This window comes from Adiantum capillus-veneris, chromosome 18 (assembly GCF_014529385.1).
Source record: "Adiantum capillus-veneris isolate H3 chromosome 18, ASM1452938v2, whole genome shotgun sequence".
NCBI lineage: Eukaryota > Viridiplantae > Streptophyta > Polypodiopsida > Polypodiales > Pteridaceae > Adiantum > Adiantum capillus-veneris.
In genome coordinates, this window is record NC_140948.1 from 131,010,617 (window position 1) to 131,038,094 (window position 27,478).

Sequence of the window (27,478 nt, forward strand, 5' to 3'; positions counted from 1 at the left end):
ATTTTACAGTGCAGAAAATCTATTTTCCCTATTTTAGCCATTTTTCACTTATTATTAATAAGTGACTTTGTTGGGAAACTGGGTGGGGCAATCTGGCTAAGGATCTATATATAAAAGCTAGCGCTAGCACTTTCTGGCAGAAGAGGTAGCAGAGACCACAAGTTTGACAGTGCACCTTCTCATGTCACGTGACACATCCAACCCTGTGGACAAGCTACTTTATAACAAGGGTTCCGTCAGTCCAGTCAGTCTAGATTAGCAAGTGTTCTGGCACTTTTGTGACTCTGCTCGCAGACCGTGCATGCCCAGGCACTTATTGTAGATGCATATCCTTTGGTTGCACACAGCATGATGATAAGCATTCCCATTAGAATTCATCAAAATCCTTCAAGGGAATTTTCCAGTGCATTTAACCTATTTTCCCTATTTTTGACATTTTTCACTTATTAATTTAAGTGACTTTTGTTGGAAAGTAGGTAGGGCAAATTGAGTAAGTTTGTATATAAGCAAACCTAGGCTAGCACTAATGGGTAGAAGAGGCAGCAAGAGCACCTTGCTCAACAGGCAATCCTCCCCTTGGTGGCGTTTTTCCTCCAAGCAAGACACTCCTTCACCTAGCGTTTTTCATCAGCAAGTCACCCTCGCCATCAGATTCCAGCACTTGGCGTTTACAGCAGTGTCCTCATCGCCATAGCCTCCCCAAGCCTTGGCGTTCTCATCAAGACTTCATCGCAAGACCACCTCAGCCCTCGCGTTTCCAGAGACCCCAAATTGCCCCCTTGTCTAGCGTTTTCAGCCTCGCCAAGCATCAGCCAATTTCAGCCTTTGACAGCCAAAAAACCAGCGAATTTTAGCCAGCAGAGACCAACCCACATCAGCGTTTTTGGTTCCAGAAATTTTCAGCCATTAGTGTTTTTGGGATAGCAGTAGAATTGCATCAGATTTCAGCCAGTAGCATTTTTGGTCAGCAGGACAAAAGCAACCTATTTTCAGCCCTTAGATTGGTCTCGTCATCCCTGTCGTCGACATCAATCTAGCCTAGACTTGCATCAGTCACATGCATTCACTTTGTACCGGTTTGTGCAATCAATCGTAGACCACTCTCGCCAACAAGAGTTGGGCCTTTGGAGGAGGGTTTTACAACGTCTCTGGTGTCGTATTCTCTTCTCTCTCTATCTCTCAGTCTCATATACTTTCACGCACAGTGTCCATTCACTTGTTTGTGATCACTGCACTCTCTCATTAAGAACGAAAGGCTCTCCCTTCCATAAGAACAAAAAAGGAACCTTGAGCACATTATGGAGCACTCATCTTGAGAAAGGAACAACATTCATTCCGCTGCACCTTACATTGGTATCAGAGCTTTGGCAGTGTTCTGTATCACTCAAGGAAATAACCACAAGAATTACAAGAATTTTTTTTTTCTTGTTGCGGTTGCACGAACCCAAGTTCACTTGGGCGTGTCGATTCCTAATCGTGTTTTTGAAGAGTGACAGGAATCCCTGGAAAGAAGGGCTTGTCCAGCCTCCCCTTGTGCCTGTTTTCACTCATTGAGAGCGGACCGTGCACTTAGCGGCCGGCCAATCGACGTGAGGTGGGAAAAAGCAACCTTGTTGTGAGCGCAAGGCCGCCAAGGGGTGCGCCTGCAGAAAAGAGCAAAACTTGGGTGAAGAGAAGATCCTTCTCAAACATAGATTGCAAGCAAAAGAAGACCCTCAAGACCTCAAGACCCTCAAGAACCCAAGAACCTTCCTTGTGAACTTAAGAACCAAAGATCATAGTGCATGGTCATCACCCGAAGCAGAATGGATACTTCGCATACAGGTGATGATCATGAGAGAGGCGACGAAGAATTTTTCCCACCAGGAGGTTTTTCCGACCCACCCCCCTCCCCATCTACGCCACGAGTTGTACCAAATCCTATGGAGGCAATGGTCAAGTCGATGTTGGAGATGCTGGCACAACAAGAAACGAATTGCATTGCGATGGCACAATTAGTAGGAAAAGGAGAACAACAAGAAGCAACTTGCATTGCCTTGGAACGCGAGCACGATGAACGAAAAGAAAGAAAAGCAATACAACAAGAAGCGACTCGCTGTATGAGCGCGTATAGAGCTAGAAGAGAGCAAGAGGAGGCGCTCACAATATACAAGAACTTGGATTTGATGATAAGCTTAATATTGATTATAAGACTTAATACTTAATTAAGAGAGCTAGATACAAGACTTGGATTACATGACTTGAGTACAAGACAAGGCTTGATTGCAAGGACAATACTTGAACATAAGAACTAGAAGAGGGATTTCCTCATAGGAGCCTCACAACTGGTGTTGGCAAGACTGAGGGGCTTGTAGCCTTGTGGCCCAAGCCCTTATTTATACTAGTGCTTGAGGAGGTTACTCGAGGAGGTTAGGACTTTCTAGGTTCTTCTTGAGGAGGTTAGAATCTTCTAGAACCTTCTTGATCTTTCTAGTTCTTCTAGAACCTTTTGGATCCTTCTTCAACTTTCTAGAGCTTTCCAGAAACTTCTAGATTCTTTCGGAATCTTCTCCAAGCTTCTAGAACCTTCTTGATCCTTCTAGAACCTCCATCAACATTCTAGAGCTTTCCAGAAACTTCTAGATTCTTCCGGAATCTTCTCCATGCTTCTAGAAACTTCTAGAATCTCCTTATACTTTTAGAACTTCTAAAATCTTCTAGATCCTTCTAGATTCTTCTAGAGCCTTCTAGCGATGATGTAGGTGATGACATAGGCGATGATGCAGGCAGCGACTGACTCTCAAGCATCCATGATATTACCCCCTTCTCTAGCGATAAGTTCCACGAGGAGCAGTGGTGTTCCTTGAGTTGGGCTTCCATGGATGTTGTTGATGGAACTCTTGGACTTTGAGAGATGCATGCTGTAGATTGTGTGCTGGTTCCTAGGTTCATTCACTAACATCATAGCCTTTCCAATGCACCAAGTATTGTAACCTACCACGCGAAACTGGAGAATCTAGGACTTTCTCGATCTCATATTCGTCATGTCCTTGAATCTCAACCGGAGGAGGTGGTTGTAGGGCTCTTCTTGGGATCTTAGATGTGTGACAAGGTTCTAGGACTGAGACATGAAAAACTGGATGGATTTTCATGGATGAGGGCAATCGGAGTCGATAGGTGACTGGATTGACTTGACGGATAATTTTAAACGGGCCAGGCCTTCAATAATCAAGCTTTTGACAGGGACGTGATGAACGCAGATCACGTCGGAGGAGCCACACTTACCCATGAGGACGATGACGAGGGGCCTTTGATCTATTGCAAGTGTCACAAGTGCCTACATACTCCTTGACAAGCTTCCACATTTGAGGCCACCAAAAGTCACGGGAGAGAAGCTCAATTGTCTTATTAACCCCAAAATGCCCTGCTGATGGAAGATCATGCCGTTGCTGAAGTACCTCCAAGCGTGTTGGTCCTGGCGGAATATAGAGAAGACCCTTATAGTAAATTAGTCCATCAATTTCTTGAAAGTCCTCATTAACCTCTTGTCCTTGTAGTTGTTGTCTAATATTCTGAGCAAGTGGGTCTTTGGCAATTTGCGTCTTCACCTTAGAAAGAAAAGTAGAATCTTCAGGAGCTTGGCTTATGGTGGCGTTTAGCTTAAGTTGCTCAGGTTTCAAAATCACTGTCTCTTGTTGATAAAATTCTGCGTCGCCTTCTCTAGGTGCAAGGTAGGAACTTCTTGATAAGGCATCTGGCTTAGCTTGTTGACGGCCAGGTCTATAAGCGATAAGAAAATCAAACCTTGATAGGATACCACTCCACCTGGCTTGGCGACGATTCAAGACGCGGGATGTCATGAAGTATTCCAAATTCTTGTGATGTGTATAGACAGTGATCTATGAGGAGCTCCTTCAAGTAGGTGACGCCAAGTGTCGAAGGAGTCGATGATTACTAAGAGCTCTTTGTCATGGATTTCATAATTGATTTGTGCAGCTGAGAACTTGCGGGAATGAAAAGCCACTGGATGTACTCAACCATCCTCTCCTACTTGGGATAGAATAGCGCCAAGGGCAAAATCTGAAGCGTCTATTTCTAGGATGAAAGGCTTTGTAGGATCTGCGTGAATTAGAATGGGTGCGGTCGTGAAAGCTTGCGTGAGAGTCTAAAATGCTTTCGCGGCCTTTGAGTCCCAGACAAACTTATTATGGCCTGTCAACCTTGTGAGTGCTGTAACCACCTTGGAGTATCCCTATATAAAGATACGATAAAAATTTGCAAATCCAAGGAAACATTGAACGTCCCTTACCAAGGTGGGTGTCTCCCAAATTCCAATCAAGGATGGTTTGAACCTTCTTTGGATCTATGGAGATTCCCTTTTCAGAAATTACATAACCAAGAAATTCCACCTTAGATTGATGAAAAGAGTACTTCTCCAACTTTGCATATAACCCTGATGCACGAACCTTTTCAAACACTAATCGTACATGGTGCTCATGCTCTTCTTGATCCTTGGAAAATATCAAGATATCATCCAAATATATTACCACAAAATAATCCAAATACTTCCGAAAGATATCGTTCATTAAATGTTGAAAAACAGCTGGGGCATTTGTGAGATCAAATGGCATGACGGTATATTCAAAGTGGCCATACCTTGTCCGAAAGGCTGTCTTCCATTCATCACCTTCTTTGATTTTGACTAGGTTGTAAGCACCACGAAGTTCTATTTTTGTAAATATTCTTGCCTTGCCAAGGCGCTCAAGAAGCTCTGGGATCAAGGGAAGGGGATAGCGATTCTTGACGGTGATCTTGTTTAGGCCCCTATAATTTCACGCACATCCGGAGAGTTCCGTCCTTCTTTTTTACAAAGAGTATTGGAGCTCCTGCTAGGGGACTTTGAATGCCGTATGAACCCCTTAGCAAGATTCTCATCAATATTTTTTCGTAATTCTACCAATTCATCTTGAGATAGCTTGTATATTGGACCAAAAGGGGGTTGGGTTCCTTCTGAAGCTCTATAGCACAATCATAGGGTCGATGCTCCGGTGAGAGGTCTGCATTCTTCTTCTCAAAAACATCATTGTAATCTTGATATTGACGTGGCAATGCCTCCATGATTTTGGTTGTCGACGTGTCGGTTGGTGTTGCGAATATCAGGAAAGTTGGATACTTTTTGGCTGCATGCATGAAGACCTTGGCTCCAAGATATATAGGCCTATTATGCCTTCCCTTCTTCTTTTGGACTTTTCGTGGTTCAATTCTCCGAGTCCTCCGATCGATGTCAGGATTATGTAATTCAAGCCACGGTAGCCCAATAACAATTGGACTGCTTGGGCTTTGTATAATATTGAACGCTATTCTTGAAACATGCTCCTGCAATGTTACTTCTATGGGGTGAGTTTCATACCTGACATCCCCTGAAGCGAGGGGACGACCATCAATGACTTCTATAGTTGCTGGATCAGACTTCTCCACAAGTGGTATGCCTTGTTCTTTTGCAAATTCTTTGTCCATGAAGCATGCCGTTGCGCCTGAATCTAGTAATGCTTCACAATCCATGTGCCTACCCGGCATATGGATCTTGATTGGTAGCATAAAACTTGAAGTGGAATCAGCTAGAAGAAAGAGACCTTTTTTTGCGTGTCTTTTGTCCAACCGGTCGGTCTCTATTGGGGTTGGACGTCCATGTTTTCCGAACATGTTGAGGCCATTGCACCATGAACCTTCATCCTTCTCTTCCTTGGACACTGTTGAACTATGTGTCCCTGCTCTCCACAATACATACATAAGCCATTAATGCGTCGCCTATGTTTCTCCTGGGCTGAGAGAGGTTGAAACCGTACTGAATCAATCTGCATGGGCTCAATGCTTGATTCATGGCCCTGTTGAGATGTGTAGCCATTATGTGTCACTTCTGTTTGGGGTCGCAATGGTGCCCCAAGACGCCTCTCTTGTCTCCTCTCAAATAGTCGATTATCACATTCTATTGCTTGAGAAATGAACTCGCTTAGTGTGTGAACCTTTGGCATAGTCAATAAAAGATCTTTTACGTCATCCTTTAATCCCCACCGAAATTGGCTAATGAAATATTCCTCATGCCAAGTCAGATCACAAGTGAGCTGTTGAAATTCGGATGCATAGGCGGATGCAGGTCTTGATCCTTGGCGGAGATGTCTAAGTTTGGTTTCAGCAACCCTTATCAGTATCCCCAAAGGTTGCAGAGAACTCCCGCACAAAAGCTTCAAAGTCATGAAGAAGAGGAGATTCTTTTTCAAGTAAGGGAGCAAACCAAGAGAGAGCCGTACCCGAGAGGAGGGTCCCAATAAGGCCTACTTGAGAGGCATCATCTGGATAACGCTCTCGTTGGATTCGAATGAAGAGACGCACTTGTTGGAGAAAACCTCTAAACTTTGATCTAGTCTCATCAAATTTTTCAGGCATGCTGACCTTCGGCTCCTTATGTTGTTGAGAATAGCTAGATCTTGCAGCTTGTGCTTGATGTGTGCTTGTCTCTTGAAGCTCTTGAATTTGACGTTGAAGATTTTGCAACGCCGGTCCCAAGGTTAGGGTTGCCTTGCTTGAAGTTGAGCGTTACTCTCGCGAAGTTCTTGTAACTGAGCTTGGATGCTTTGCAATGCGTTGATGCCACCTTCCATCGTCGGCTCCATGATGGCTTGAGAAGATTAAGAGATGGTGGTCTTGCCAAACTGTTATGAGCGCGTATAGAGCTAGAAGAGAGCAAGAGGAGGCGCTCACAATGTACAAGAACTTGGATTTGATGATAAGCTTAATATTGATTATAAGACTTAATACTTAATTAAGAGAGCTAGATACAAGACTTGGATTACATGACTTGAGTACAAGACAAGGCTTGATTGCAAGGACAATACTTGAACACAAGAACTAGAAGAGGGATTTCCTCATAGGAGCCTCACAACTAGTGTTGGCAAGACTGAGGGGCTTGTGGCCCAAGACCCTTATTTATACTAGTGCTTGAGGAGGTTAGGACTTTCTAGGTTCTTCTTGAGGAGGTTAGAATCTTCTAGAACCTTCTTGATCCTTCTAGTTCTTCTAGAACCTTTTGGATCCTTCTTCAACTTTCTAGAGCTTTCCAGAAACTTCTAGATTCTTCCGGAATCTTCTCCAAGCTTTTAGAACCTTCTTGATCCTTCTAGAACTTTCTTCAACTTTCTAGAGCTTTCCAGAAACTTCTAGATTTTTTCGGAATCTTCTCTATGCTTCTAGAAACTTCTAGAATCTCCTTGATACTTTTAGAACTTCTAGAATCTTCTAGATCCTTCTAGATTCTTCTAGAGCCTTCTAGCGATGATGTAGGTGATGACATAGGCGATGATGCAGGCAACGACTGACTCTCAAGTATCCATGACACTCGCATTGCCTTGGAACGCGAGCGCGATGAACGAAAAGACAAAAGCACAAAGAAAGGAGGAAGCCGAAGCAAGACGAGCGGCCTTGGAGGCGGATCATGAGGTTCAAAGAGACCTACGCACTCAAGAATTGGTTCGACAAGTTCTTGCCTCGAAGTCTGAACCAGCCATAGATGTTGGTAGTTCCTCAAGTGGCGCAATCCAGGATGCGGACTCCAACAACCCAGTCACAGAGAAGTTGACTTTCATAAGTATGATGGTAAGATGGATGCTACGGTTATTCATTCTTGGTTGTATCAATTTAATGCTTATTTTGTGACAACTAAGAAGACAGGAAATAGCAAGGATTTGACGGCAGTTATGTACCTTGCCGGTGGTGCCATCAAGTGGTACCACGCATTGCAAGAGGCACAGTTGGCCGCGCACCTAGAGGAATCCGACGAATTCACGTCCCTTTCCTTCAATTGGGCTGATTTCCAAGACAAGTTCAAGGCGCGGTTTATGCCACCTCAATACCTCGCACGATTGAAGGACGATTGGCGCGCTCTCAAGCAAAATGGTATGCCGGTTATGTCATTCTCTAATTGTGTTTTGCAACGAGGTACCCAATTATGCAAGTCGGATGATGAGCGCAAGAAGGCATTCCTTTATGGATTGGACGAGTATATCAAGTACGATTTAGAGGTGCTCGATCCAATTGATCTCAACAAGGCAGTAGCGATTGCTCTCGCACATGAGATGAAGCACAACAAGGGAAAACCTAAAGAGAACAAGACTTCCACAAGTACCTCTCAGACTTCGCAGAACCCTCGGAACGGTAAGAATGGTAAGAACGGTAACTCTTCTAACCAATCTTCCAATAGTATCTCAGAAAAGAATTCTTCCAATGAACCTAAGGGTAAGGCTAACATAAATGCTAAACTTAAGCTCACTACAGATGAAAAGGTAGCACAAGGAATTTTAGGAGGATACATCACTTCGGAAGAGCAAAGCACTTACTCTAAGGAAGGTCGTTGTTTTCAATGTCACATTAAGGGTCACATAAAAAGAATATGTCCTAAGCTTGACTCTAATGAATCTAAAGAATCCACAGAACCCACTTCCTCTGTCAATGCAATCAATGACAACACGAGTGTGCCCCAAGTTTCTCATGACCCTCCCATTGATGAGTCTCTCATTAAATGTTATGGTCATATGACGGGGCAGCGTTTTGTCATATGTTTGACCCATGCAGTATGCATGATGTGATCAGTCCCTCTCTTGTTGAGAGAGCCCGCCTTGAGGTTAGTCAGAAATCTCCTCTTGAGGTCTCTGGCTTTGCTCCCGGTATGGACTCTCTCATCACGAAAGAGTGCCTTGATGTGTTGTTTACAGTTCAACAAGCTGCTTTTCGTAGAAATTTTTTTGTCTCTCCTCTCCTAGGATGTGATGATTTTGGGCATTCGATGGTTTCGTGAGCATAACCCGCTCATTGATTGGGCGGAAAATACGTTCACTTTCAATGCCAAACGTGACTCTCCCATTGTCATTCGTGGAGAGCAGGTTGTTCATTCTCTCTCTCTCTCTCATTGCTAATGTGCAGGCGAAGATTGAACGGATTCAAGAGAAGGAGACTCTCTCAGTCTCTTCTTCTTCAAAGCATGACACACGGGATTTGCATGATGATTTGAATGATAATGATGAGCATGATGATTTGGATGACACTAATAAGCATGATGATTTGCATGAAGATGACGTGATTGTTCACAAGGATGATGAGTTAGTTGATGCTTTTTCTAGCGAAGCTAACCTCGTTGCAGATTCGATCAATCACGAAGGATCGATCTTGGGTCTCGAGCCTAAGGTCCAAAGCACCCCTTCAGGAAGCACCGATCTTGGCTCTCGAGCCTCGGTCCAAAGAACCCTCACAGGAAGTATTATGTGTTCGCATGATTAGTACGCACATATTGTTCGAGTATTTCATTCATGATCGTTCCCTGTATTTTGGTCAGCGTTTTTATGTGATCCTTTTTCCTAGGCATGCCATATTGTACGTTGAGCACGTTTCACTCATGAATGAGCACGAATGTATGCGGATTGTTCATGAAAAGCTGAAAAGTATGCATTCAAGGAAGTCACATTCCATGTCTCTTCCTTGGCATGACACAGTTGTAGAAAGAGCACATGAAAGTACGAGCACCAAGCATGGGCATTTCCGTTGTGAATTGCCACAGTTGATTGCTCTAGATCAGAAGAGAGATTCGATCTCATTGTTTGCGTGTGTGTGGTGAACGGTTTGGCACTCCGTCTCTTTGTTCAACTACATTGCATGCACAGTCTTTTAGGAAGACAAAATTTTTTCCACTCACTTTACATGGAATAGGTATGTTCATGGTTTTGTGTTGGAAATGGTTTAGGGAATTTTCCGCCATGGAGATTCTTGAAGAAGAAAGAAGCATGACTCTAGACGAAGTTGAAGCAAGGAAGGAAACTCAGAAGACTTTGTGTCGCTTTCGGCGCGACCCAAAAAAGCAAGCGTTGCAGACCTTTATGAAGTTCAAGTACTGCATGACCCACACGTCAGAGTGGGCCGGCGAAGAGTCCCCTCCAGGATTCCGGATGCTATTGGTGGTCTCCCTCGACGCCCTGCAGCTCGGTACTAGTACCTCACTTTAAAAAGGAGGAGATGTCACGTGACACATCCAACCCTATGTGTCCGTGGACAAGCTGCTTCATAACAAGGGTTCCGTCAGTCCAGTCAGTCTAGATTAGCAAGTGTTCTGGCACTTTTGTGAGTCTGTTCGCAGACCGTGCATGTCCAGGCACTTAGTGTAGATGCATATCCTTTGGTTGCACACAGCATGATCATAAGCATTCCCACCAGAATCCATCAGAATCCTTCAGGGGAATTTTCCAGTGCATTTAACCTATTTTTCGTATTTTTGACATTTGTTACTTCTTAATTTAAGTGACTTCTGTTGGAAAGTAGGTAGGGCAAATTGAGTAGGTAGGCGTTTTCAGATTTCAGCCCGTCTCGTCGCCGTCCTTATCGTCGACATTGTCGGCAAGTCCACTGCATTGTAGAGATTTGTGCAATCAATAGTAGACCGCTCTCGCCATAGAGAGTGGGACCTTCGGAGGAGGGTTTGACAACATTCTGGCGTCGTATTCTTCTCTCTCTATCTCTCAGTCTCAGCACCTTCATTCATAGCGTCTTCCACTTTGTTTGATCATTTACACTCTCCCACCAAAGGAACGGAAGGCTCTCCCTTCCGTAAGTAAAAGGAACCCTTGAGCATAGTTCGGAGCACTCATCTTGAGCAAAGTTCAACATTCACTTCCGTTGCACCTAACATTCGTATCCGAGCTTTGACAGTGTTCTGTATCACTCAAGGAAAGAACCACATAATTTTTTTTGCTTGTTGCGGTTGCACGTAACCCAAGTCCACTTGGGCACGTCGATTCCTAATCGTGTTATTGAAGAGTGACAGGAAACCCAAGAAAGAAGGGCTTGTCCAGCCTCCCCTTGTTTCTCTTTTCACTCATTGAGAGCGGACCGTGCACTTAACGGCCGGCCAATCGACGTGAGGTGGGAAAAAGTAACCTTGGTGTGAGCGCAAGGCCGCTATGGGGTGCGCCCGCCGCGGGAAAGAGAAGAGCCTTCTCTAACACAGATTGCAAGCGAAAGAAGAACCTCAAGAATTTCAAGAACCCAAGAACCCAAGAATCACAAAAACCCCAGTTCCTCGTGAACTTAAGAACCCAAGACTTCAGTGCATGGTCATCACCCGAAGTGGAATGGATACTTCGCATGGACTCGCCGCACCTTCAGATCAGCTAGCGTTTTCAGATTCAGCCCGCTATCTGCAGATTTCAGCATCTGCGTTTTCAGCACATCGTCGTCGCGTTGTCGTCCTCGCTGTCCTCACCGACTCAATGTCGGAATTCAGTAGCTAGCAGATTTGCAGATTTCAGCCCATCTCGTTGTCGTCATCATTGTCGTCGACATCGTCGGCAAGTCCATTGCATCTGGACCATTGTACCAGATTTGTGAATCAATAGCATAGACCTCTCTCGCCATAGATGGGGGGGCCCCTTGGAGGAGGGTTTGAGAACTGTCTGGTGTCGTATTCTTCTCTCTCTCTCTCTCTCTCTCTCTCTCTCTCTCAGTCTCAACACCTTCATTCACAATGTCATTCACTTTGTTTGTGATCATTTGCACTCTCTCACTAAAGGAACGAAAGGCTCTCCCTTCTGTAAGTAAACGGAATCCTTGAGCAAAGTTCAACATTCATTCTGCTGCATCTTACATTGGTATCAGAGCTTTGGCAATGTTCTGTATCACTCAAGGAAAGAACCACAAGAATTTTTTTGCGTGTTGCGGTCGTACGTAACCCAAGTCCATTTGGGCGTGTCGATTCCTGATCGTGTTTTTGAAGAGTGACAGGTAACCCAAGAAAGAAGGGCTTGTCCAACCTCCCCTTGTTCCTCTTTTCACTCATTGAGAGCGAATTGTGCACTTAGCGGCCGGCCAATCGATGTGAGGTGGTAAAAAGCAACCTTGGTGTGAGCGCAAGGCCGCCAAGGGGTGCGCTCGCAGGGAAGAGTCGAGCTCGGGTAAGAGAAAAGCCTTCTCTAACACAGATTGCAAGCTAAAGAAAGAACTCAAGAACCTCAAGAACCTCAAGAACTCAAGCACCTCAAGAACCCAAGAACCACAAGAACCCAAGTTCCTCGTTATAACCGGCCTGTACAACGTAGAGGGCGGTACTATTTCAGTTACTTGTTAACTTTACACAGAGCACTGAGAAGGGAAGAGAACACAGTTGCGTCCAGCGACTAGAATGTCACTGCGCACACGAGACCGACACCCTGTAGGCCCCAAAGACTGGCGCCCCTTTCGGTATTTCTTTATTCAAATTAAGGTAGACGATCCGACCACTTAGCACAAGCTTTCACAAAGCTGTCCAAACCTGGCGAGGGCTGAAAACACAGGTTTTCGACCGGATTTCGACAGCATAACGGCACAAAAACCCCTGTAGGTCAAAAACACCTGTCTAGGACGGATTCCCTCGATATCTGGAAGCTTTCTGGTCAGCTGTCACAGAAATTCAGCGGGCTGTATTTCTCTGTTTTTCACTGCTGGGAGCTCAAAAGCCTGTACACGCATCCCAAGGCTCTCACGAGGCTCCCCCGATGTTCCCTTGCAGTTTAGATGCGAAACCCTAAACCTGCAGAAAAACACAGCAGGCTGTAATTCCCTGTTTCGGATCGTTTTTAGCGGAGCGAACACGCCTATGTGTGTCCCAAGGGCTCCCGCACGCAATGGGACAGTTCCCCTGTGAATTGGACGAGTTTTCACGCGAGAAAACTCTCCAAACTCGCAATCTTTCGTGATGGAACTGTGTACCTGTGGGGGATTAGCAATTAGCTAATCCGGTTCCTGTTCAGAAGGCTCTTGCCTTGGCAAACGCGCATAAACCCCTAGAACTGTACATAGGTCAAATGAGAAGCCCACTAGTGGGGCATAACATACTGTATGTAGGGGAGAAAGAGAGCAGTATGTAGCGTGCGGGGCATCACTCCCGTCACCATACTGTCCATAGAGGGCAAGGTAAGCATTCCATAGCTTCTGTACCTGCTACAATCCATCTGAGGCTGAAAATGGCGCCCCCTTTGTTGATATGCAGCTCGTTTTTGCCTCCCAGAGTGGCAGAATCGCTCACAGGCTTTCTGCCACTCACAGGCTGACACGTCGCCCAGTTTTCGAGTTTGGGCTTTCCTTGCTAAAAATATCTCAACTGGTGCGTCAGTTGACTTGGCAGCAGAGCAATAAAATGTTCCCCTTGTCATTCCAGAGCTAATGACGCGAACACATTTTCCGGTCAAAAATAGCAGTTCCCTAAATTTTAAGAGATGCTTCCATGGCGTCCCTATCGGGCTCCTGACCATCATTGAAGACTACCAATTGACCAACATCTACAATGTGGGTTAATTTACTGGCCCCTTTCAACTTATAAAGTTGCAGTGACTTGACGAGTGGCCCAAATTCCAGTTTGGCGCACACGAGCTTCCATACTCATCAGAATTCAGTGCTAACTGGCCCGGGCAGTCCCTGTCTGACCGACCTAAATCCGCGATGTGAGAAACCCATTTGGCTGCAGCCGTTTCACACTGGCCATGCAATGTCCACTTGCACCTTTTCAAGGGTTTTGGGACAAACAAGTAAAAATAAAATAAATATATATAATACTTATTTACGGAAGGCAACAGGAAAAATACACCTCCTGGTGACACACCCCACCCTTGAAATACTGCAAGCGACCTCGCTTGCATGCTAATAATACATGCAGATATCTCCTGATATCACATATATTCTATGATGGGAATCCAAGATATACATGCTTCAGGAAATGTAGCGTTGGACGATTAAACAATCCCACCAACCTGGCTACGACACATATATCAAGCATAGAAGTCTTCTAGTGTACTCTTGAGCACAAACTTCTCTAGCTAAATTCTGTATGGAAAGAGTAGATACAATTGCTTAACTACTCTCTTGAGCATCATGAACCATGCTCTTGCCTTGCTCCAAAAAGGCTGCATCAAGTCACTGTGGGTTCCATTTGAAAGGCTTCAAGATACAATTGCAATAGCTGAGGTGAATCAAGCAATTCAGACTCTTCCATCCATTTGGCATCTAATGATGGATAGTTCTTGAACTTCACCAAATAGCGTCTTGCAACCTTTCCTCTAACCTTTCTTTCTTTATGTGCCAATATCTGTTCAGGAACAAGGATTTCATCCAATTCTTCCACTTCGGGTTGTTCCTCATCAAGCATATTCTCTGGCACATCACCAACAAAGGGCCTTAGAAGGCTGACATGAAAAGCATTATGTATTTTCCAGCCTTCTGGTAGCTTTAACCTGTAAGCTACATCGCTGATCTTTTCTGAAATCTGAAAAGGACCATAATATCGCATACTGAGCTTAGGAAACAAGCGTTCCTTGCCTTTCCTTTTCCTGCGCAAAAGTACCCAATCACCAAGTGAAAATACAAGTTCACGACGGTGACGATCAGCAGCTTTCTTTTGCTTAGCCTGAGTTTTCTCAAGAGCAATCTTTATGTTCCTGTATGTTTCATCCATATCTTGCACATACTTGTCTGCCTCAAATATCTTGTCCTTAGTCTGCAAAATGGGTGGGACTTTCTTTCCTCCTTCCACTATCTCAAATGGTGCCTTACCTGTTGATGTATGCACAGTGTTATTGTAAGCATATTCAACCAATGGGAGATGGTGTTCCCAAGTTGCCTTGTGCTCTGAGACATAACATTTGAGTAGGTCCAAGACAGTAGAATTTGCCTCTTCTGACTGTCCATCAGTTTGCGGATGAAACGAAGAAGAGAACTTGAGCGTAGTGCCCATGTTCTCAAACAATGCCTTCCAGAAAAGACTCGTCATACGTGGATCCCTGTCACTGACAATTGACTGAGGCATCCCATGATATTTAAAGATATTGCTCATGAATATCTTGACCATGTGTTCTGGCTTTATCTTCTTCCTAACAGGAATGAAATGGGCCTGCTTACTGAACCTACAAATGATAGTCCAAATCCCATCATTTCTTGTTTGCATCCTTGGAAGATCAAAGATAAAGTCCATTGCTATACTTTTCCATGGCCTATCAGGGATCGGCAATGGCTGCAACAATCCCGGTTGCTTTTGTCTGTCAAATTTGACTTTTTGGCATACTAAGCATGAGCTTACAAATGTGTCAACATCTTGACGCAAAGCTGGCCAATAGAAGAATGCCTCAACCCCTTTCACTGTCGCATCAATTCCACGATGCCCAGCATAAGGTGGAGCATGACTTTCCATCAAAATCTTTGGGCGTAATTGTTTAGTAACACATAACTTTCCATGCATCATGAGAAAGTCATTCTTAAGCATATAGTGCTCATGATGTTGCCCATCAACAAGCTGGTCATAGATTCTTGCAAAATCTGAATCTTCAGCATATTGTGTCTTCATTTCGTCTAGTTCACAATGGTACGGAATTGACACTGCTGAAATTAGGGGCTTTTGTGACAACGCATCAGCCACCACGTTCTTTTTCCCTTGCACATGCACAATCTGAAAATGGAACATTGACAAGATGTTTGCCCATCGCATGTGCTTCTCAGACAACTTCGTTTGTGTGAGAAAATATCGCAAGGTTGATGATCCGTTTGGACAACAAAATCAGCCCCTAGTAGATAGTGTTTCCAACTAGTGAGAGCATGAATTACTGCCAGCAATTCTTTGTCATAGACTTGCAAGTTCCTTTCAGTCTTCAAAAGAATTCTGCTCTCATATGCGACTACTCGGCCATTCTGCATTAGAACTGCACCAAGACTATGGCCACACGCATCACATTGAACCACAAAAGGTTTAGAAAGATCTGGCAAAATAATTACCGGATCTGAAGTCAGCTTCTCTTTCAAGTGTTTGAACGCTAAAATTTCCTTGGCTGTCCACTTGAAAGTAACTCCTTTTCCTTGCAGTGCATGGAGTGGATGAACCTCCTGTAATAGGAACATAAGCCTAGAAAGCTTCGAATGTCATGTACGGACTTCAAGTCTGGCCATGACCTAATTGCTTCCACTTTAGCGGGATCCATGCGTACCCCATCCTTTGAAACAATGTGCCCAAGGAAGTGAATTTCTTGCAAAAAGAACTCACTTTTCTTCGCATTGATGAGTAGCCTATTCTTGCGTAGCTCATTGAAAACTGCGGTCAAGTGATCCCTATGCTCCTCTTCAGACTTTGAGTAGACAATCATGTCATCAAAGAAGGTACCCACGAAGTTTCTATGTGGTCTAAAAATTCTGTCCATCATCCTATTAAATGTGGTAGGAGCATTTGTGAGACCAAATGGCATGACAAGAAACTCATAGAGACCAAATGTTGTCCTGAACGCAGTCTTATGGACATCTTCTGGTCTAATGCTTATCTGATGATACCCGCTCTTTAGGTCTATTCTTGTAAACAATGACGCTCCCTCAAGCCGATCAAGAATGTCATCTATCCTCGATATGGGGAACCTGTTCTTGATAGTATTCTTATTCAAGGCGCGATAGTCAATGCACATGCGCCATGAACCATCCTTCTTCTGCACTAAGAGTACATGCGAACAAAAAGGGGATGAACTGGGCTGAATCAGCCCCTTCTTTAAAAGCTCGTTGACCTGACCCATAATCTCTTTCTGTTGGGCACTCAAAAAAGTTGACCTGTCTTTATCTAAGGTAGACAAATTAGATACAACTTGAGGTACTTCTTTTGCAAAGATCAAGTACGCAGAAAGATGATTCTTTGTTACAGATGAAATAGCAGAAGCAGAAACAACTGGAACAGACTCGCCTTTAAGCTTTACATCAAGGACATGAGTCTTTCCTCTATGTACAAGGGTAATCTTTTTGTTGTAAGTATCCACCATAGCATGCAACCTGTAACACCATGGGATACCCAAGAACACATCACAGCCCTCAAGCGGCATAATATGAAATTCTTCCGCATCCACATAGCTCTGAATGTGCAGACGAAGCTTTCCCAAAATGGGAGTAACAGGCTCTGAATGTCCTGGGCATGCCAAACCTGCTTCGCCTGTCATACCCATCTCCTCTGCACGAATGCCCAACTTTGATGCCAATTCTGGTGATATGAAATTTGCACGGGCTCCTGGATCAAAGAAAACCAGCACTGTCTGGTCTCTAACTTTGCCCCAAGCTCTGCACAGCTCCTTGGCATGTGTGTTTGGCTGATCTCCAACCAAATCTGGAACAAGTCCTGCACTCGGCTTTGGCTTCTTCCCTCTATGGTCTGACTTGTCATCCTTATCCTGTGACTTCTTCTGTGGGCACTCATTTGCAAAATGTCCTTCCTGTTCACAAATGTAGCATTTCTTGGCCTCCCTAAGAGCTTTCCTTTCTTGAAAAGTTTTGCCAGAAAAATGCATTTTTTGTCCTTGTCCTCGTTCCGAAGAAGATTTAGACTGCTTCTTGGACGTATCAGCTTCTTGAGTGGAGGGCTTCTTTACAGGAGACTCAGAAGGCTTTGCTGCAACATTGCCCTTGGCTGAAAACTGTTTGCCCTGGGCCCCTTTCTTGTGGCTATTAAATCCATCGGAATCTCCCTTCGACAGATTGTTGGCCACTCTTGCATTCTCTATTAATTGAAACATATTCATGAGAGTAGTCTTTGTGCAGTAGTCCCTGATTTTCTTGGGCAATCCGCAACAGTACTTCTCAATTTGTTCTGACAAAGGCACAAACCTGTAAGAGGTGACTGGCAACAGTGCGGCCCAAAACCGTTTATTGTACTCTTCCAGATCCGCACACTGTTTAGCATTCAACTCGTGCCATTCCGTCATTACATCCACTTCAAAAGTGTTTGTCAACCATGCAGGCGCAAAAAGCTGTTTGAATTGGACCCACGTTGTTGGGGCTTGAGCTTGGTTCAACAATGCGGTCCACCATTGAAGCGCATTCCCTTTCAAGAAAGTGGCAGCCTTGCGTATCTTTGAAGATTCCGTGAAGTTGCCTCCAGCATAAGCTGCATCGAACTGCTGTATGAAGGTCAAAGCCTTCAATTGATCCTTAGTTCCTCTGAAAGTTTCAAACTTCACTCCCTGCCCACCTTCCTTGTAATCCTTAAGCTGACTCAAAGGAGCCACATTATCATAAACAGGTGCCTATAACAGTGGTGCTCCATGAGTGTTCATTCCAGCACTCGCATCAACTGTTTTCCCTGTCATATCTGCATTTTGCACGCATGGCTGCGAAAAAACCAGCCATACCAAATTGTGTTCCAGGCACTCGAAACTGGCCGTAGGCACCCTGAAAACCTGGTTGGACACCCATGTTCGCGTACATAGGGTTACCCATGCCTGTTTGCATTGTCCCGAACACATTCCCTGGCATATAACCTGTGGAAGGTCCAGCCATAGGTTGAAACACTGAACCACCTCCAAAATAACCAGGATAAGTATTAGGTAATGGAAGGGTCTGACGCATAGCCTGTTCATTGCTCCCTTGACCATTCACAAACGGTTCTTATCCACCTAAAGCAAGTTGCTTTGGATCATTGGACACCACTAGTTGCTCAACCACATGGGCTTTCCCTCGAGCATCATGAGTCCTCTGCGCATTGGAAATCTCCTTTTCTTGCAACGGCTCAGTCATGCCCTGTGTAGGAGGCTGAAAACCCTGTGTCGGAGCCTGTAAGAATTCCTGCATCCTTGGGTTGTTAGCCAACTGCTGAAACATGTCCATGCAACAACGCAGTTGAGTTCTAAACAACCTGTCCTCTTCTTGAAGAGTTGAAGGAATTTTCTCTGTGCCATGTGAGGAAGATCCCTCTTCAGGTATTTGGTCTCTCTTCTCTGCCATATCGACAAGCTCTGTGTTGCTTTCACCCACAACAATCCACGCTGCACTTTTTGAAGAAAAAGTAACTATCCTGTCGATGGAACCATATAACCGGCCTATACAACATAGAGGGCGGTACTATTTCAGTTACCTGTTAACTTTACACAGAGCACTGAGAAGGGAAGAGAACACAGTTGCGTCCAGCGACTAGAATGTCACTGCGCACACGAGACCGACACCCTGTAGGCCCCAAAGACTGGCGCCCCTTTCGGTATTTCTTTATTCAAATTAAGGTAGACGATCCGACCACTTAGCACAAGCTTTCACAAAGCTGTCCAAACCTGGCGAGGGCTGAAAACGCAGGTTTTCGACCGGATTTCGACAGCATAACGGCACAAAAACCCCTGTAGGTCAAAAACACCTGTCTAGGACGGATTCCCTCGATATCTGGAAGCTTTCTGGTCAGCTGTCACAGAAATTCAGCGGGCTGTATTTCTCTGTTTTTCACTGCCGGGAGCCCAAAAGCCTGTACACGCATCCCAAGGCTCTCACGAGGCTCCCCCGATGTTCCCTTGCAGTTTAGGTGCGAAACCCTAAACCTGCAGAAAAACACAGCAGGCTGTAATTCCCTGTTTCGGATCGTTTTTAGCGGAGCGAACACGCCTATGTGTGTCCCAAGGGCTCCCGCACGCAATGGGACAGTTCCCCTGTGAATTGGACGAGTTTTCACGCGAGAAAACCCTCCAAACTCGCAATCTTTCGTGATGGAATTGTGTGTACCTGTGGGGGATTAGCAATTAGCTAATCCGGTTCCTGTTCAGAAGGCTCTTGCCTTGGCAAACGCGCATAAACCCCTAGAACTGTACATAGGTCAAATGAGAAGCCCACTAGTGGGGCATAACATACTGTATGTAGGGGAGAAAGAGAGCAGTATGTAGCGTGCGGGGCATCACTCCCGTCACCATACTGTCCATAGAGGGCAAGGTAAGCATTCCATAGCTTCTGTACCTGCTACAATCCACCTGAGGCTGAAAATGGCGCCCCCTTTGTTGATATGCAGCTCGTTTTTGCCTCCCAGAGTGGCAGAATCGCTCACAGGCTTTCTGCCACTCACAGGCTGACACGTCGCCCAGTTTTCGAGTTTGGGCTTTCCTTGCTAAAAATATCTCAATTGGTGCGTCAGTTGACTTGGCAGCAAGGCAATAAAATGTTCCCCTTGTCATTCCAGAGCTAATGACGCGAACACATTTTCCGGTCAAAAATAGCAGTTTCCTAAATTTTAGGAGATGCTTCCATGGCGTTCCTATCGGTCTCCTGACCATCATTGAAGACTACCATTTGACCAACATCTACAATGTGGGTTAATTTACTGGCCCCTTTCAACTTATAAAGTTGCAGTGACTTGACGAGTGGCCCAAATTCCAGTTTGGCGCACACGAGCTTCCATACTCATCAGAATTCAGTGCTAACTGGCCCGGGCAGTCCCTGTCTGACCGACCTAAATCCGCAATGTGAGAAACCCATTTGGCTGCAGCCGTTTCACACTGGCCATGCAATGTCCACTTGCACCTTTTCAAGGGTTTTGGGACAAACAAGTAAAAATAAAATAAATATATATAATACTTATTTACGGAAGGCAACAGGAAAAATACACCTCTTGGTGACACTCGTGAACTTACTTACCGAAGATCTCCGTGTATGGTCATCACCCGAAGCGGAATGGATACTTTGCGTGGAGGTGATGAGCATGGAGGTGGCGAAGAAGAATTTCCCCACCAAGAGGTTTTTCTGACCCTCCCCCTTCCCTGTCTACGCTAAGCGTTGCACCAAATCCTATGGAGGCTTTGGTCAAGACGATGATGGACATGATGCTACAACAAGAGGCGCAATGCGCCACCTTGGATCGCGAGCGCGTTCAAGCGCGCTTAGCGGCCGAAGGAAGAAAGGCAGTCTTGGATCGCGAGCGCGAAGAAAGAAAGGCAGCCTTGGATCGTGAGCGCGAAGAAAGAAGGGTAGCCTTGGAGCGTGAGCGTGAGCAAGCGCTCTTGGCGGCCGAAGAAAGACGAGCGGCCTTGGAGTTAGAGCATGAGACACAGAGAGACCAACACATGCAAGAGTTTGTCCTACAGGTACTCACCTCGAAGCCCGAGCCGATCAAAGATGTTGTTGGTAGTTCATAAAGTAGCAAGCAGAGATTTGGACTCCAACAACCCGTCACTGAGAAGTTGACCTTCTGTAAGTATGAGTGTTAGTCATTCTTGGTTGCATCAATTTAATGCTTATTTTACGACAACTAAGAAAACAGGAAATAACAAGGTTTTGACGGCAGCCATGTATATTGCCGGTGATGCCATTAATTGGTACCACACATGGCAAGAGGCAAAGTTGACCGCGCACCTAGAGGAAGCCGAAGAAGGTGTGTCCCTTTCCTTCAATTGGGCAGACTTCCAAGACAAGCTCAAGGCGCGGTTTATGCCACCTCAGTACCTAGCACGATTTGAAGACAATTGGCGTGGTCTCAAGCAAAATGGTATGCCAGTTATGTCTTTCTCTAATCGTGTTTTGCAGCTCGGCACCCAATTACGCAAATCGGATGAGGAGCGACAAAGAGGCATTTTTTAATGGATTGGACGAGTATATCAAGTATGATGTCGAAGTACTCGATCCAATAGATCTCAACAAGGTGGTAGCGATTGCTCTCGCGCAAGAGATGAAGCACAATAAGGGAAGCCTCAGGCGAACAAGTCTTCTCAAAGTACCTCTCAGACTCCTCAGAACCCACAGAATGGTAAGAACGGTAACTCTTCTAGCCAATCTTCCTCTAATCCTTCGGAAAAGAACTCACAAAATGAATCTAAGGGTAAGCTAACACACCTACTAAACCTAAGCGCACCCCAGATGAAAAAGCCGTACAAGGAATTATAAGAGGATTCATAACGGTAGAAGAACAAGTCATTTATTCTAAGGAAGATAGATGTTATCAATGTCACACTAAGGGTCACATAAGACGAGATTGTCCTAAGAACGAACCTAAAGAACCCACAATGGAGCCCACAAAATCCACATCTTCTATTAATGCAATCAGAGAGCACATTAATGTGTCCCAAGTTTCTCACGATCATGCTGATGCATCTCTCATGCATTGCTATGGTTATGTGAATGATCAACGCATTTTGATCTTCTTTGATTCTGGTAGTATGCATGATGTGATCAGCGACTCTCTCAAGAGGAAAATTCTTGAAACCACTTCCAACACAAAATCATGAACATACCCATTCTTTGTAGAGTGACTGGAAAAATACTAGTCTTCTTAAAAGATTGTGCATGCAATGCAGATGAACCAAGTGGCGGAGTGCCAAACCGTTCACCAAACACACGCAAAAAGTGGGATCGAAACTTGACTTTTTGACCTAAACCTATCGGCTGTGGCAAATCACAATGGAAATGCCGATGCTTGATGGACAATCTTGCTTGTGCTCTTTCTGAGACTGTGTCATGCCAAGGAAGAGACATGGAATGTGAATTCCTTGAATGCAAACTTTTTTTCTTTTCGAGAGTGGCCCGCATACATCCGTGCTCATCCGTGAGTGAGTCATGTGCATCGTGAACAGAGAACACGTAAAGACAATGATGAAAATACAAGAAACCGTCATGAATGAAAAACTCGAACAATGGGTGCTGACTAATCATGCGAACACACAATACTTCCTGAGTGGGTTCTTTGGACCTCGGCTCAACAGCCAAGATCGGTCCTGTGTGACTGATCGAATCTGTAGTGAGGTTAGCTTCACTAGAAAAATCATTATGCAAACCATCATCCGTGTGAACAATCACATCTTTATCATGCAAAACATGTGTGTCGTCCTTTGGAAAAGGAATGACTGAGAGAGTCTCCTTTTCTTGTTCCATTTCATGTGTTTTTTCATGTTCTTTGTCATGCAATAAATCATGCTTCTCTAGAATGAGACTGTGTGTTTTATCCTCGTCCAAAACATGAGAGTGAGAGATTAGTGACATAGATGGAATCTTAGTGTCACATTGAAGAACCATGAGAGGTGCTCCTTCAATTGCCTCCTTCAATTGCGAGACTGAGAGTGTTTTCTTTCCAACAAACTTGTGGATTATGACCTTGAAACCACTTAATGCCAAAATCACATCGTGTCCTGAGGGACGAGAAATCACAAACTTTTGACGAAAACGGACATTTTGCATGGACACGGTCACATTAGGACATTCATGCGTAAACGAAGAATGCATGCCAAGAGCAAACCCAGAGGCCGCAATGGGATCAATGGGTCGAGCTTTTAGACGTGCAGAGATCCTTGAAGAAGGTGGACCTACGTCCATAGCCGAAGTTGGAACATTGAAGCAGCCTTAGATCACTTTGTGTCGCTTTCGGCGTGGCCCAAAGAAGCAAGCATTGTAGACCTTCTTGAAGTTCAAGTATCGCACGACCTACGCATCTTAGTGGGCCGGTGTGCCGGCTAAGTGTTCTTCGAGGATTCCAAGAATTGTTGGCGCACTCCCTCGACGCCATACAGTTCGGTACCAGTACCTCACTTTGAAAAGGAGGGGATGTCACATGCATATCTAACCTTGTGTGCATGTGGACAAGCTACTTCAGGTCAAGGGTTTAGGGCAGCTTAGGAAATGTTCTGGCACCTTTGTGAGCCTGTACGCAGGCCGTGCATGTCCAGACACTTAGAGTAGTTGCATATCCTCTGGTTGCACAAAGCACGATCATCAGCATTATAGTCAGTACCCATCATGAGCATTTTACAGACACAGAAGCCATTTTCCCTATTTTATCCATTTTTCACTTATTATTAATAAGTGACTTCGTTGGGAAACTGGGTAGGGCAACTTTGCTAATTTAATATATAAGAAACCTAGCGCTAGCACTTTCTGGCAGAAGAGTCAGTAGGAGTCCACCAACTTACAGTGCACCTTCTCAGCAAGACCGGCAGGTGACCTAGCGTTTCCAAGACCAGTGTTTTGGCTACAGTTTCAGCCTAGTGTTTTTAGCAGATCCCAGATTCAGTCTGGCATTTTTGCAGTTTGCAGACTACTCTAGTGTTTTGCAGATTCCCGGCGACAGATCAGCCCTAGCATCAGCGTTTTCAGTTTTTAGTACTTAGACAGAGCAGATTCCGCCTCTAACCTCGTAGATCTCACCTACCCGTGGCAGATCCTCGCCGCACCGTCAGATCAGCCAACGTTTTCAGATTCAGCCCGCTGTCCGCAGATTTCAGCATCTGCATTTTCAGTGCATCGTCGTCGCGTCGTCGCCATCGCCGTCCTCACTGACGCAGTGTCAGAATTCAGCAGCTAGCAGATTTGCAGATTTCCGCCCCTAGCGTTTTCAGATTTCAGCCCATCTCGCCGTCGTCATCATTGTCGTCGACATCGTCGGCAAGTCCATTGCATCTAGACCATTGTACCAGATTTATGCAATCAATAGCATAGACCTCTCTCGCCATGGAGAAGGGGGCCCTTGGAGTAGGGTTTGAGAACCGGCTGGTGTCATAATTCTTCTCTCTCTCTCTCTCTCTCTCTCTCTCTCTCTCTCTCTCTCAGCACCTTCATTCACAGTGTCATTCAATTTGTTTGTGATCATTTGCACTCTCTCACTAAAGGAACGGAAGGCTCTCCCTTCTGTAAGTAAAGGAACCCTTGAGCACAGTTCGGAGCACTCATCTTGAGCAAAGTTCAACATTCACTTCCGCTGCACCTCACATACCTGAAAAGAGGAAAAACGAAGTAGGATGAACACGTGTTATATAACACAACCCAAAAAGGATTGTAAGGGACCCCTTCTGCAAAAAATTGTAGTAGACAGAAATTCTGCATAGAAGGATGAAATTGCGTGCGCAGTAGTGTTCGTAGCGGAAACGGAGGTTGAAATGAGCCCGAATCAAAATTTTGAGTAGACCGAGCTCTTTGACTTCTCTTGAAGTATTTTTCAGCCTACAGATGCTCACCAAAGCTCACCTGAATCCGAGAAAGTGAGCATATGGGTGCTGGCGACTATGCTCGGGAAAATGCAACCTGCTCTAATACCAATTGTTGGAAATAGTGACGGGAGCAAAGCGAACCCCGAACCCAGACGGCCTCTAAAACGTTGGGGGCCGAATGGCACGCCTCGAGCTTGCCACGATAAAGCGAACAGGGGGCACCACCTAGCTTTGAGCGGCTAGGACGCAAACCACGATGATATGGACACCGCGAACTTACACAGAGAGAGAGAGAGAGAGAGAGAGAGAGAGAGAGAGAGATGATGAGAACCCTCTCGGGTGTGAGGGAGAATTATTTTTGCAGTATTTACAATGACTTTCCTTCCAGCGAGGCGGCACACCGTGGTGATAGAGAGGTAGGGAGAAAAGATGGTGCAACTACTTGGTGCGTTCTCTAAGATGACTCAATGATTGTGAAGCTTGCTACCAAGGGCGTGTATACGTGTGTGCATCGACCATTGGAGTCGAGAGGTGGACGTGGCTCCCTTCGCATGGTGCAAATCCCAAGGCAAACCAACACACAAGCCCCCTCCCCGTGATGCCAATAGTGTCAACTCTTCCCACTACACTCTACCAAGTGCTGACCTCCCATGAACTGTGCCCCCCCCCCGATAGTGACCTCTCAGTGCCAATTTATAGGTGTTGGCTGCTTGGATTATGGTAATCCCGGTGTGATTAGGGTAAGCTAATCGGGGAGACAAAGCAAGCGGTGGGCCCGATGTGGTTGACCCTTGCTTTGTTTTGGGAGGTTATTAAAAAAAAGTGAGAATCTCTAGGTGGGCCTTTGTGACCATCACCTAGAGAGAGGGAATTTACAAATTTGGGGATTTTACAATGGCTTGAGTGAAAACTGAAGAAATGATGAACATAACCTACAAATTACTGAAAATGGCGTCGTGGTTGCGTGATGCCGGCGAATGGTGTGCTGCTGATGCGTCGGTGTAGTGCGTACTTCTTTTCGGGGTCGACCGGGGCATGCCTTCGGCGCATTTCTCCTTTTTGTTGTTGGCGGCGTGTGCTTTGGGTTCCTCCTCCTTTTGTCGATGACAATGGCGTAGGATCCTCCTTTTTTGTATTTGTTTTTTAAGTGCGTGCGTATACACGTGTCATGTGTATATATGGGTGCGTGAGTATATTTGTATATGTGTGTGTATGGCTGCGTGTATATGTATATGGAAGCGGGTGTGTGTGCGAGTGTGCGTGGGAACGGGGGTGTGGTGTGTATATAATGTATATATATATAGAGTTTTTTTTAGTTTTTTTTTCGGTGGTTTTCGGCAATGCAGTGGGCGACGCAGAGATGGGGGTGAGGATGGTGAGGGGGGAGGGGTGTGTGTGTGCGTGCGTGCGTGCGTGCGTGCGTGCGCGTGCGCGCGTGTGTGTTGAGTGTGTTAAGCGGCGCAGCGCGGGCTGTGTGTGCAGAGAGCGCATGCGGCAGGAGTGGAGCCGGGTTGCCTGTGGGCGAGACAGAGCGCGAGAGAGAGTGAGAGTGGAGGGGGGGGGGGGGGGGGCGGTTTGCTTAGTCAACGAGAGAAAGAGAGAGAGTAAGTAAAGGGGTGGTTCCCACCAAGGGAGGAGAGGGAGAGAGAGAGATAGGGGTTGTGAGGGAGAGGGGGAGAGTAGAGATAGAGAGAGGGTGTGAGAGATAGAGGGAGGGAGAGGTGGTGCTTTCCTTAAGGCTCGCCGTGGCTACTTCCAAGAGAGAGCTAGGTGTAGATAAGGGGGGGGGGGGGGAGGGAGAAAAATAGGCTAGTGGTCCGCCAAAGGGGGAGGGGGGAAAGGAAGAAAACAGGGGGGTGCTTAAAGCCGAAGGGAGTGTGGATGAGCAGAGAGAGAGAGAGAGAGAGTGAATATTTGGAAGAGAGAGAGAGGATAATATCTGCGGCGGCCTGCCGGACTGGAGTGTGATAGAGATACCAACGGCACCTAACTACTGGGCCGAATGATGCGACAGAGTAGGAGAGAGAGAATATGGGCGGGCCGGACAGTAAGAGAGAGAGAGAGATCGTCTTGTGGTGATAATGGAGGGGTGTGGCCAAACTTGCGGCGCCCTACCAATGGTTAACCTTGGGGGGGGGGGGGGGGGGGGGGGGGTGTATGGTAAATGGTAAAGGCTCTTTTTTTTCTTCTTTTTGGTAACAAACCCTCTCTTCCTTAGGGTGTGGTTCTCACGGACATGGTTTCGAAAGCCGGCATCATTAGCCCTCCCATCAGGCTAGAGGTATTCATGCTTCTAGCCCTTCCTCTTCATCTTTAGCTGTGGAGTTAGAGGGTTCTCCCTCTTTTGGAATGTCTAGCATGAATTCTGGATTAAACCTAAGAAAATACCTTTTCAGTCTCCATCCATTGACCCTAGTCTTGTGAATTCTCCCATCTGCTTCCATTAGCTTATAGCTGCCGTTGTCATAGCGCTTCTTGATGATGAATGGTCCCTCCCATCTAGGTTGAAATTTCTTGTCCTTCCTGGTGTCAAATCTGTTGTAGTATCTCAGCACTAACATACCTTTTTCCAGTCCCTTTTCTTTAAGCCCTTGATTGAAAGTGAGCCGGCGTCGTTTTGCCTGCGCTGCATAGTGATTGATTGCTTCTTCCCTATCTAGTTGGAGTCTCTCCAGATCCAAGATGTGGTTTCGGAGATTTACAATTGGACGCTATGTCTGGCTAGCCAAAACTCGTAAGCTGGCTATATGCACCTCAATGGGTAGAAT

At 45.6% G+C, this 27,478-nt stretch overlaps 1 protein-coding gene across 1 annotated transcript in view; it reads left to right on the forward strand.

Moving 5' to 3' along the window:
• The window catches only part of LOC147436417 (ribosomal protein L30 family protein), a 66,327-nt gene that overhangs the window by 29,364 nt on the left and 9,485 nt on the right, over positions 1–27,478 (forward strand). The gene's annotated exons all lie outside the window — the stretch shown is intronic.